The sequence below is a fragment of the Hordeum vulgare genome, chromosome 7H (genome assembly GCF_904849725.1).
Source record: "Hordeum vulgare subsp. vulgare chromosome 7H, MorexV3_pseudomolecules_assembly, whole genome shotgun sequence".
In the NCBI taxonomy this organism is placed as follows: Eukaryota; Viridiplantae; Streptophyta; class Magnoliopsida; order Poales; family Poaceae; genus Hordeum; species Hordeum vulgare.
The window spans coordinates 55,869,403-55,879,499 of record NC_058524.1 but is presented as its reverse complement, the minus strand read 5'-3'; positions in this window follow the sequence as shown (position 1 = coordinate 55,879,499).

Below are 10,097 nucleotides of genomic sequence, written 5' to 3'. Positions count from 1 at the left end.
AGATCCATTAGATTCAAAACAATAGTTTGCTATTGACGTGGAAACAATAATAATTGAAGCAAACTTGCAAGGTAATCATGAACTTTCAAAATAACTAGGCCAAAAGAAAGTTATCCCTACAAAAGCATATAGTCTGGCTATGCTCTATCATCATTGCACAACGAATTTAAATCATGCACAACCCCGGTATTGGCCAAGTAATTGTTTCACACCTTTACTTTCTCAAACCTTTTCAACTCTCACGCAATACATGAGCGTGAGCCATGGTTATAGCACTATAGATGGTGTGGAGTGTGGTGGAGGTTGCAAGACAAAAAAGGAGAAGATAGTCACATTAACTAGGCATATCAATGAGCTGTGGAGATGCTCATCAATAGATATCAATGTGAATGAGTAGGGATTGCCATACAAATGATGCACTAGAGCTAAGAGTATGTGAAAGCTCTTAAAGAAAACTAGTGGGTGTGCATCCAACTTGCTTGCTCACGAAGACCTAAGGAAATTTTGAGGAAGCCTATCATTGGAATATACAAGCCAAGTTATATAATGAAATTTTCCCACTAGCTATATGGTGGTGTCAAAACGAGAGACTCTCAATCATGAAGATCATGGTGCTTAATATCCACAAGTGTGGAAAAGTGGTAGCATTGTCCCTTCTCTCTTTTTCTCTCTTTTTTTGTGGACTCTTTGGCCTCTTTTTTTTGTGGGCATCTTTGGCCTCTTTTATTTCCTCACATGGGACAATGCTCCATTAATGCTGATCATCACACTTTCAACTCAAAACTTAGAGCAACAATGACTCTATATGGAATGCCTTCGGTAGTGTATCGTGACAATGATCTAGCATGGCATAGACATTAATGGAAACATCATGCTAGCTATCTTACGATCATGCAATGGCAATGTAGATGTGGTGGCACATGTCATGGTGGTAGTTGCATGGCAATATATCTCGGAATGACTTTGAAAAATCCATAGTAGGTAGGTATGGTGGTTGTTTTGAGGGAGGTTAATGGTGGGTTTTGTGCACCGGCGAAAGTTGCACGGCACTAAGAAGATATTGATGGTGGAAGGTGAAAGTGCATCTAAACCATGGACTCAACATTAGTCATGAAGAACTCATATACTTGTTGCAAAAGTTTTATTAGTAATCGAAACAAAGCATTCAACGCATACTCCTAGGGGAAGGGTTGGTAGGTATAGACCATCGCGTGATCCCGACCGCCGCGCAAAGGATGACAATCAATAGACTAATCATGCTCAGATTTCATCACATAGCGGTTCACCATACGTGCATGCTATGGGAATCACTAACTTCAACACAAGTATTTCTAGATCCACAACACCTTACTAGCATAACTTCAATATTACCATAACCACAACTCAAAACTAATTGAGATGAATCAAACTTCTTTAACTATTCAATGCACATGAAGGTGGAAGTTTTCGTATCCCTTTGGATAACTACCCCTTTTGAGACTACTTTCAAAGCATATATCAACTACCAAGCCACGCACCTCTGTGCTCTAAAAGATATAAGTGAAGCACATAGAACAAAAGTATCTAGCTCAAAAGATATAAGTGAAGCACATGTGAGCTGAATTGTCTACCAAAAGATATAAGTGAAGCTCGACAAAATCACGGTGTGTGCATGTCTATATCTCTAGGTGTGCAGAAAGGATGATTGTGACACAACAAAAATAAAAGACTCCTACGATACAAGATGCTCCAAGCAAAAACACATAACATGTGGTGAATAAAAATATAGCCCGAAGTAACGTTACCGATGGATTGAAGACGAGAGAGGGGATGCCTTCCCGGGGCATCCCCAAGCTTAGGATTTTACGGCATCCTTGAATCTCTTGGGGTGCCTTGGGCATCCCCAAGCTTGAGCTCTTGCCACTCTTTATCTCTTTGTCCATAAGAACTTCACCCAAAACTTGAAAACTTCACAACACGAAACTTAAACAGAAACTCGTGATAACATTAGTATGAGAAAGCAAACCACCACTTCCTTAGGTACTGTAGAAAACTTAAATTCTACTTGTTCTGATGTTGGGTTACTGTATTTTCAATATTCCATGGCTAATACCCCCCGATACTATCCATAGTTTCATCAAAATAAGCAACCAACACAACAAAAACAGAATCTGTTAACAGCAGAACAGTCTGAAGCAATCTGTATATTTCGTATACCTATGGTACTTCAAAACTTCTGAAAACTTACGACAGTCTGAAGAATTTGCGTAGCAATCAGCACCAAAAAGAATCAACTCAAAATCTCTTACAGAAAAAAAATGAAAATTCTTTTCATGAGCAGAAATTTTCTGTCTTTTCCAGCATGACCAAACGATCATCCCCAAGACTAATCATAACGGTTTTGCTTGGCACAAACGCAAAAAGAAACACAAAAAACACAACAATAACAGAATTATGAAAGTGTAGAAAACACAAAACAGAAAGAAAAAGGATAGATTCGTTGGGTTGCCTCCCAACAAGCGCTTTTGTTTAACTCCCTTAGCTAGGCGAAAGGTGATGGACTCACGTATAGTCATCTTTGGTGCTCAAACCATAAGTAGCCCTCATCATAGATTCATAAGGCAATCTTATTTTCTTTCTAGGAAAGTGCTCCATCCCCTTCTTTAAAGGAAATTGAAATCTAATATTCCCTTCCTTCATATCGATGATAACACCAATAGTCCTTAGGAAAGGTCTACCAAGAATAATGGGACATGAAGGATTGCAATCTATGTCAAGTACAATGAAATCCACGGGTACATAGTTCTTATTTACGACAATAAGAACATCATCGATCCTTCCCATGGGTTTCTTGACAGTAGAATCCGCAAGATGCAAATTAAGAGAACACTCTTCAATCTCATGAAAACCAAGAACATCACATAAAGACTTTGGAATCGTGGAAACACTAGCACCCAAATCACACAAAGCATTGCACTCATAGTTTTTGATCTTGATTTTGATAGTAGGTTCCCACTCATCATGAAGTTTTGTAGGTATAGAGACTTCTAGTTCGAGCTTCTCTTCAAGAGATTTCATCATAGCATCTACGATATGCGCGGTAAAGGCTTTGCTTTGGCTATAAGCGTGTGGAGAGTTTGCAATGGATTGCATCAAAGAAATGCATTCAAACAAGGAGCAATTATCATAATTAAATTCCTTGAAATCCAAAGTGGGAGTTTCATGACTACCCAAAATTTTGATTTCTTCTACTCCACTCTCCACACCTTTATCATCAAGATGGGTGGACTTCGAATCATTGGGGTGTTTTTCAACCAAAGTGGATTCATATCCAGCCCCTCCATAAATAGGTTTGACATGCGAAAACAAAGATTCAAGAGGAGACACACCAAGCACTTTAAGATACTCGTGATTTGCATCACTAGAACGCACCCTTTTAAACCATTCATGCCTAGCGCGAATTTGGGCGGTTCTTTCCTTGCTCTCATTCATGGAGACACGCATAGCTTTCAAAGTTTCATCCAAGTTAACCTTGGGAGGAGCGCATCTAACTTTCAAAGCATCAATATCACAAGACATCCTATCAACGCTCTTAGCCAAATCGTCAATTTTGAGTAGTTTTTCCTCTATGGACGCATTGAAAATATTTTAAGAGTTGATGAACTCTTTGATATTACTCTCTAAATCAGAGGGTAATTTGTTGTGATTTCCATAAGTGCTGTTGTAGGAATTTCCATAATTGTTAGAGGAGTTACTAGGAAAAGGCCTAGGAACATAGTTTCCTCTAAAAGCATTGTTGTTGCCAAAATTGTTCCTACCAACAAAATTCACGTCCAAACTAGCGTTGCTACTCTCAATCAAGGAAGATAGTGGCATGTCATTAGGATCTACGGTAGCGTTTCTACTAGCAACCAAATTCATCAACTCGTCCATCTTAGCACTAAGCGAGTTAATTTCTTCTATAGCGTGCACCTTTTTGCTAGCAGGAGACCTTTCAGTGTGCCACTGAGAGTAGTTGGCCATGATATTGTCTAGGAGTTTCATAGCATCTCCTAACGTGATTTCCAGGAACGTTCCACCTGAGGCGGAGTCCAAGATATTGCGAGAAGCGAAATTCAAGCCAGCGTAAAAGATTTGTATAATCATCCACAAACTCAAGCCATGAGCGGGACAATTTCTAATCATAAGCTTCATCCTCTCCCAAGATTGTGCAACGTGTTCATGATCAAGTTGCTTGAAATTCATGATATCGTTACGTAAGGAGATGATCTTAGCCGGCGGAAAATACTTGGATATGTAAGCATCTTTGCACTTATCCCAAGAATCGATACTATTTTTAGGCAAAGAAGAAAACCAAGTTTTTGCGCGATCTCGCAACGAGAAAGGAAAAAAGTTTCAACTTAATCACGTCATTATCCACATCTCTTTTCTTTTGCATATTACAAAGCTCAATGAAGGTATTAAGATGGGATGCGGCATCTTCACTAGGAAGGCCAGAGAATTGCTCTTTCATAACAAGATTCAGCAGAGCTGCGTTGATTTCATACGATTCCGCACTAGTGGCGGGAGCAATCGGAGTACTAATAAAATCATTATTATTGGTACTCGAGAAGTCGCAAAGTTTGGTGTTTTCAGCCATGATGACTTCAACAAAAAAACAAGCACACAAGCAAGCAAGAAAACCAGCAGAGGAAAACGGCAAAGGAAAAAAGAAAATGGCAAAGGAAAAAGGCAAATGAAAACGGCAAATGTGAAGTGGGGGAGAGGAAAACGAGAGGCAAGTGGCAAAAAAGTAAATGCAGGAGATGAGTTTGTGAGACCTACTTGGATAGATCTCTCCTCCCCGGCAACGGTGCCAGAAATACTTCTGCTACTGCAACAAAAGACCTTCCAACGGCGCCAGAAACACGTGCTGACGGGAGACTGTTCTTGTCTTGATTCTCCTCAGCAACGGCACCAGGAATCCTTCTGCTACGGCTACGCCTTTAGAGACTTCCTAGGCAAATATGCAAAGGATTTCCCCGTGGCCTTGGAGCCTTGCGTTGGTATTCCCTCGAAGCGGAAAGGGTGATGTAGCGCAGCGATGGTAAGTATTTCCCTCGGTTTTGAGAACCAAGGTATCGATCCAGTGAAGGAGTATCACAAGTGCCTGCACAAACACAAAGAACCTGCTCCCAACGCTATAAAGGGGTTGTCAATCCCTTATAGATTGTTCGCAAAGTGAGAACTGAAAGCAACAAAGTAACAAAGCAAAGTAAAAGAGTAGGTGTAAATGATAGATGTGAATAGACCCATGGTCCGTAGTGTTTACTAGTGGCTTCTCTCATGAAAGCAAGTAGACGGTGGGTGAAGAAATTATTGTCGAGCAATTGATAGAACCGCGCAAAGTCATGATGATATCTATGGCAATTATTATATCTATAGGCATCACGTCCTAAACAAGTAGACCGATACTTTTTGCATCTACTACTATTACTCCACACGTCGACCGCTATCCAGCATGCATCTAGTGTATTAAGTCCAAAAGAACAGAGTAACACCTTAAGCAAGATGACATGATGTAGATGGAGAATCTCATATCAACGACAGAGCCCACCTTGTTACCCTTGATGGCAACTACTCCATGTGTGCCTTCCTGCCCCTACTGTCACTGGGAAAGGTCACCACATGGTAAGAACCCAAAACCAAGCACTTCTCCCATTGCAAGAATCATAGATCTAGTTGGCCAAACAAAACCCAAGACTCGGAGAGACTTACAAGGATATCAAATCATGCATATAAGAAATCAGCAAAGACTCAAATATAAATCATAGATAATCTCATCACAAATACACAATTCATCGGATCTCGACAAACACACCACCAAAGAAGATTACATCGGATAGATCTCCATGAAGATCATGGAGAACTTTGTATTGAAGATCCAAGAGAGAGAAGAAGCCATCTAGCTACTAACTACGGACCCGTAGGTCTGAAGTGAACTACTCACGAGTCATTGAAGGGGCGATGATGATGAAGAAGAAGCCCTCCAACTCCAAAGTACCCTCCGGCAGGGCGCCGGGAAGGGTCTCCAGATGAGATATCGCGGAAACGGAAGCTTGCGGCGCCGGAAAAGTATTTTCGAGGCTCCCTTGAATTTTTTCTGATTTTTAGGGAATATATAGGCGCAAGATCTAGGTCAGGGGGCGCCAGGGAGGCCACAAGCCTACCCACCGCCGCCTCCCCCCTGGTGGCGGGGTGGGGGCTTGTGGGCTCCCTATAGCCCTCCTGGCTTGGCCCACAGGCCCCCTGATCTTCTTCCGTTCGGGAAAAAATCATTTCGGAGATTTTATTCCGTTTGGACTCCGTTCCAAAATCAGATCTGAAAAGAGCCAAAAACACAGAAAAAACAGGAACTGGCACTTGGCACTGAATTAATAAGTTAGTCCCAAAAAATATATAAAAGGTACATAAAACATTCAAAGATGACAAGATAACAACATGAAACCATCAAAAATTATAGATACGTTTGAGACGTATCAAGGTGGCCCTGGCAGAATTAATGTCTGATGAGCCAAACTGAATGTGCTTCTTTGTGAATAATGTCTAGTTGGAAAAAGGGCTCTGATTCCTGAACCAAAACCGAACAACCTATAGTCATAAGGAAATTCTTTGCATAATATTCATGTAGAAGGTATGATGATAAGCCAAACTGGATGTTTTGTTTTTGAATAATTTGTTGTTCATAATAGCTGTTGTTGACCTGATGATAAGGCAGAAGTTCTTGACCTCATGATGTTCTTGGACTCAACTAGTTTTTTTGATTATGACCTGATGTTTTTCTTGCGTCCATTGATGTCGAAACAATAGTTGTTGCTTGATGCACTGTTTGGCTGACTTAATTAATGGGAGTACAATACAGTACTCCGTATGATTTTGTTTGAACATGTTCAGTACATTACTAATTCAAGAAGCTGAGCAATAGTCCTATTGTTTAATTCTGGATGGATAAATTAGCTTTCCAAATCGAAATGAGTGTTTTTACAAGTATGTATGAATGATATAAGGGGATGGATAAATATAGAAGTTATCCGCTAGGAAGATAAGGAAGAAGAAGAAAAAGAATGAGAGGAAAAAGGAAAATAAGAAGAGGAAGAAAGGAGAAGAAGAGGAGAGGAAGAAGAGGAGAAATAAATAAGAAGAGGAAAAAGAAGAAAAAGAAGAGGAGAAGAAGAAAGGAATAGAGAAGATTCTTCTTCTCCTTTTTTTTCTTCGATCGCTTCTCTTCTATTCCTTTCTTCTTCTCCTCTTTTCATTTCTTCTTCTTCCTTTTTGGTAGCTATATGATGAATGGATGTGCCTATGTATGTATGAATATAATGTTCATAGCATTTTTTTTTATATATGTTTTTTTCATATATGTATTAATTTTTATTTAGGTTAGTAGATATCGATTTTAGGTTAGTGCTTAGTAGTTGAACTAGTTGATTTAATAAAACTACTTTATTAAATTTTACTATATATAGAAGTAGTTTATTTTTAGTAAGAACTACTTTATTTTATTTATTTATAGTAAGTGCTTAGTAGTTGAACTAGTTGATTTAATAAAACTACTTTATTTTACTATATATAGAAGTAGTTTATTTTTAGCAAGAAAATTAATAGAACTAGTTTATTTTTTTAGTTTATTTTACGATGTCTATCCCGCATCCTCATCGTCGACTCGGCGGAGGACACCTGCTTGATCAGAGGGGCCATGTCCGGGACTGGGCTCCGCCCGGCTGGTACTGGGAGGTGCTACCTTCCGGGGGCGTAGGTTGGTGAGGTGTCAGCCCGTTGTTGACCCGATCCTTGTTTGGTGGCGGTCGCGTGGGCCAGTGACGGTGCCGAGGCTTCCGGACACCGCGGAGGTGATACATCACCGTGTCACCGAGGAGGACGAGCACGTCCGTCACTACATGGTTGCGTTGGAGGGCAGGTTTGACAATACCTGGCAGGTTCTTCAGGGATCTCACTAGAGCTATGATCGTGTGATGGTTCCTTCTCTTTGGGTGTCCACCGCCCGCGATAATACCCGTCGGGCGCTACGGTTCTAGCTGTATTAGTGATGCTATATGTATGGTAGTATTCGAGGAGTATTAGTAATAATATTCGACGATGTACGGACACAAGAGATGATGTAGTTTTGCTTATAATTGAATGCATGCTAATTTGAATACTACTTTATTTTACGATTTGGTTTTGCTTATTGGTCCTACCTAATACTTATGATCATGTGCTAAGAACAATTAAGTAGGGTTGGTTCGATGACTATGAGGATGATGATCGTATGACTTGTTATTAATAACGAGTAGAAGTTGTATGATGATGATTAATTAGTAGGACTTGTTATTATATATGATGATGCGAGCATGAAGAGTTATTATATATCAGCGGGTGAAACGAACATGGATTGGATTATTGAAGTGAAGGCAACATGCATGTGGTGCATGTCGAAAGTAGTACAATGGTTTCAACAACTTAATTAAACTTTGAAGAGGAAAAAGGGCACATATACATATTTCACCAAACCTACAAATATCATCCTTTTGTTGGTGTTAATATAATGCATAAAACAGTAGTTAGTTTCTCACTTTTGCTTGCTAAATTGTGCTAAATTTTATCGATCCGAATATATAGATGTTCAATTCTTTCGATATATATAGTGTGTCACGATTATATTGTTGTTTACACACATTTACCACATTAAAACAGGAAATGTCTCACGATGGATATTGGGAGTGTGAATATTGCGGCGATTCTTGAGGTATGTGCGACATGCCTCACCTGCGAGACGATAGGTTCTTCAGCATGAAGCTTGACGAGAACGGCGATATGTGCCTCCCTTGCCATGCAAGAAGATATGTGTTGGAGAGGCTCGGTTTCAAAGACCACGAGAGAATTGAGATGAGGAGCGCTAAGCTGAGGACTATACATGGTCAAACATTTGTTATCCAAGTATTTAATTCAGTTTTTGAAACAGAATTTGGGTGCCCAAAGTGGGAAGATCTTTGCAAGGCATATGGATTTCAGAAGGGAATGGAAATCACCTTCGATCTTCGTCCTGAAGATAATATGCCGGACAACATCGACATTTGGGTGGTTGTCGATGATATGCTTCCTGTTTTACCTTCATGTGAGTTTCTCAACCATATTTGTCAAGTAATTTGCATTTATATTTAGAAATAGTTGGTGTAGTCAACCTGTTTTCCTTTCACAATTTACATGTCATGTGGTGTTCATCGTCTATTAAAACTTTGGCCACACGTTGCAGGTTCCTAGTTATTGAGCCATAGTTATAATTGTCTCATGTTACATGGTGTACAAACAACAACAACAACCCAAATTGTCCTTTGAATGATCGTAGCACATGTGGTCGTTTTGAATGGTTTATATAATGCCCACATTGTGTGGAACTATTTAGAGCTGAAGGTGTAATATTACAAAATTGAATTTGATGTTTTAACAAGTTATACTCATATCTTGTGGACAATTACAAAATTTCTAAGTATTTTTGAAACATTAAATTAGTACAAAATTTGGGTGGTTGTCGATGATATGCTTCCTGTTTTACCTCTATGTGAAGTAATTTGCATTTATATTTAGAAATAGTTAGTGTTCATCCATATACTAAATTTGTTAAATTATAATTTACAGCTTATTTCGTTGCTTCGATTGAATTACAGAAATTAATTGACATGACACACTACACGTATGGATCACATCTAACTTGGGAGGAGAAGGATGATCTTCTTCACTTTCTTGTTGCTGGTGTTCTGGCTTTTAGGGATACTTTCCCGTATCATTTTGGAATTGGCCAAAATTATTTATTTTACATGTCACTAGTGCATAGGTTGAGTCCAGATGACATTCGCCGAAATGTCTTGGTAAGAGTTTCCTAATTAAGTACGCTCCACTATTGCATAAATGGTGTTGATTACATTGCTAACTAGGTTATTATTATGTTCTTCAACAACAACTGTCACATGATGTAGTGCCTCCGTTAATGGACCCAGAAGGTCAAACCAGAATTAGAAGCCCGCTGAGGGCTGAGTTCTATGCTCCATACTTGATTAACTTTAAATCAAGATCAAAAAGAC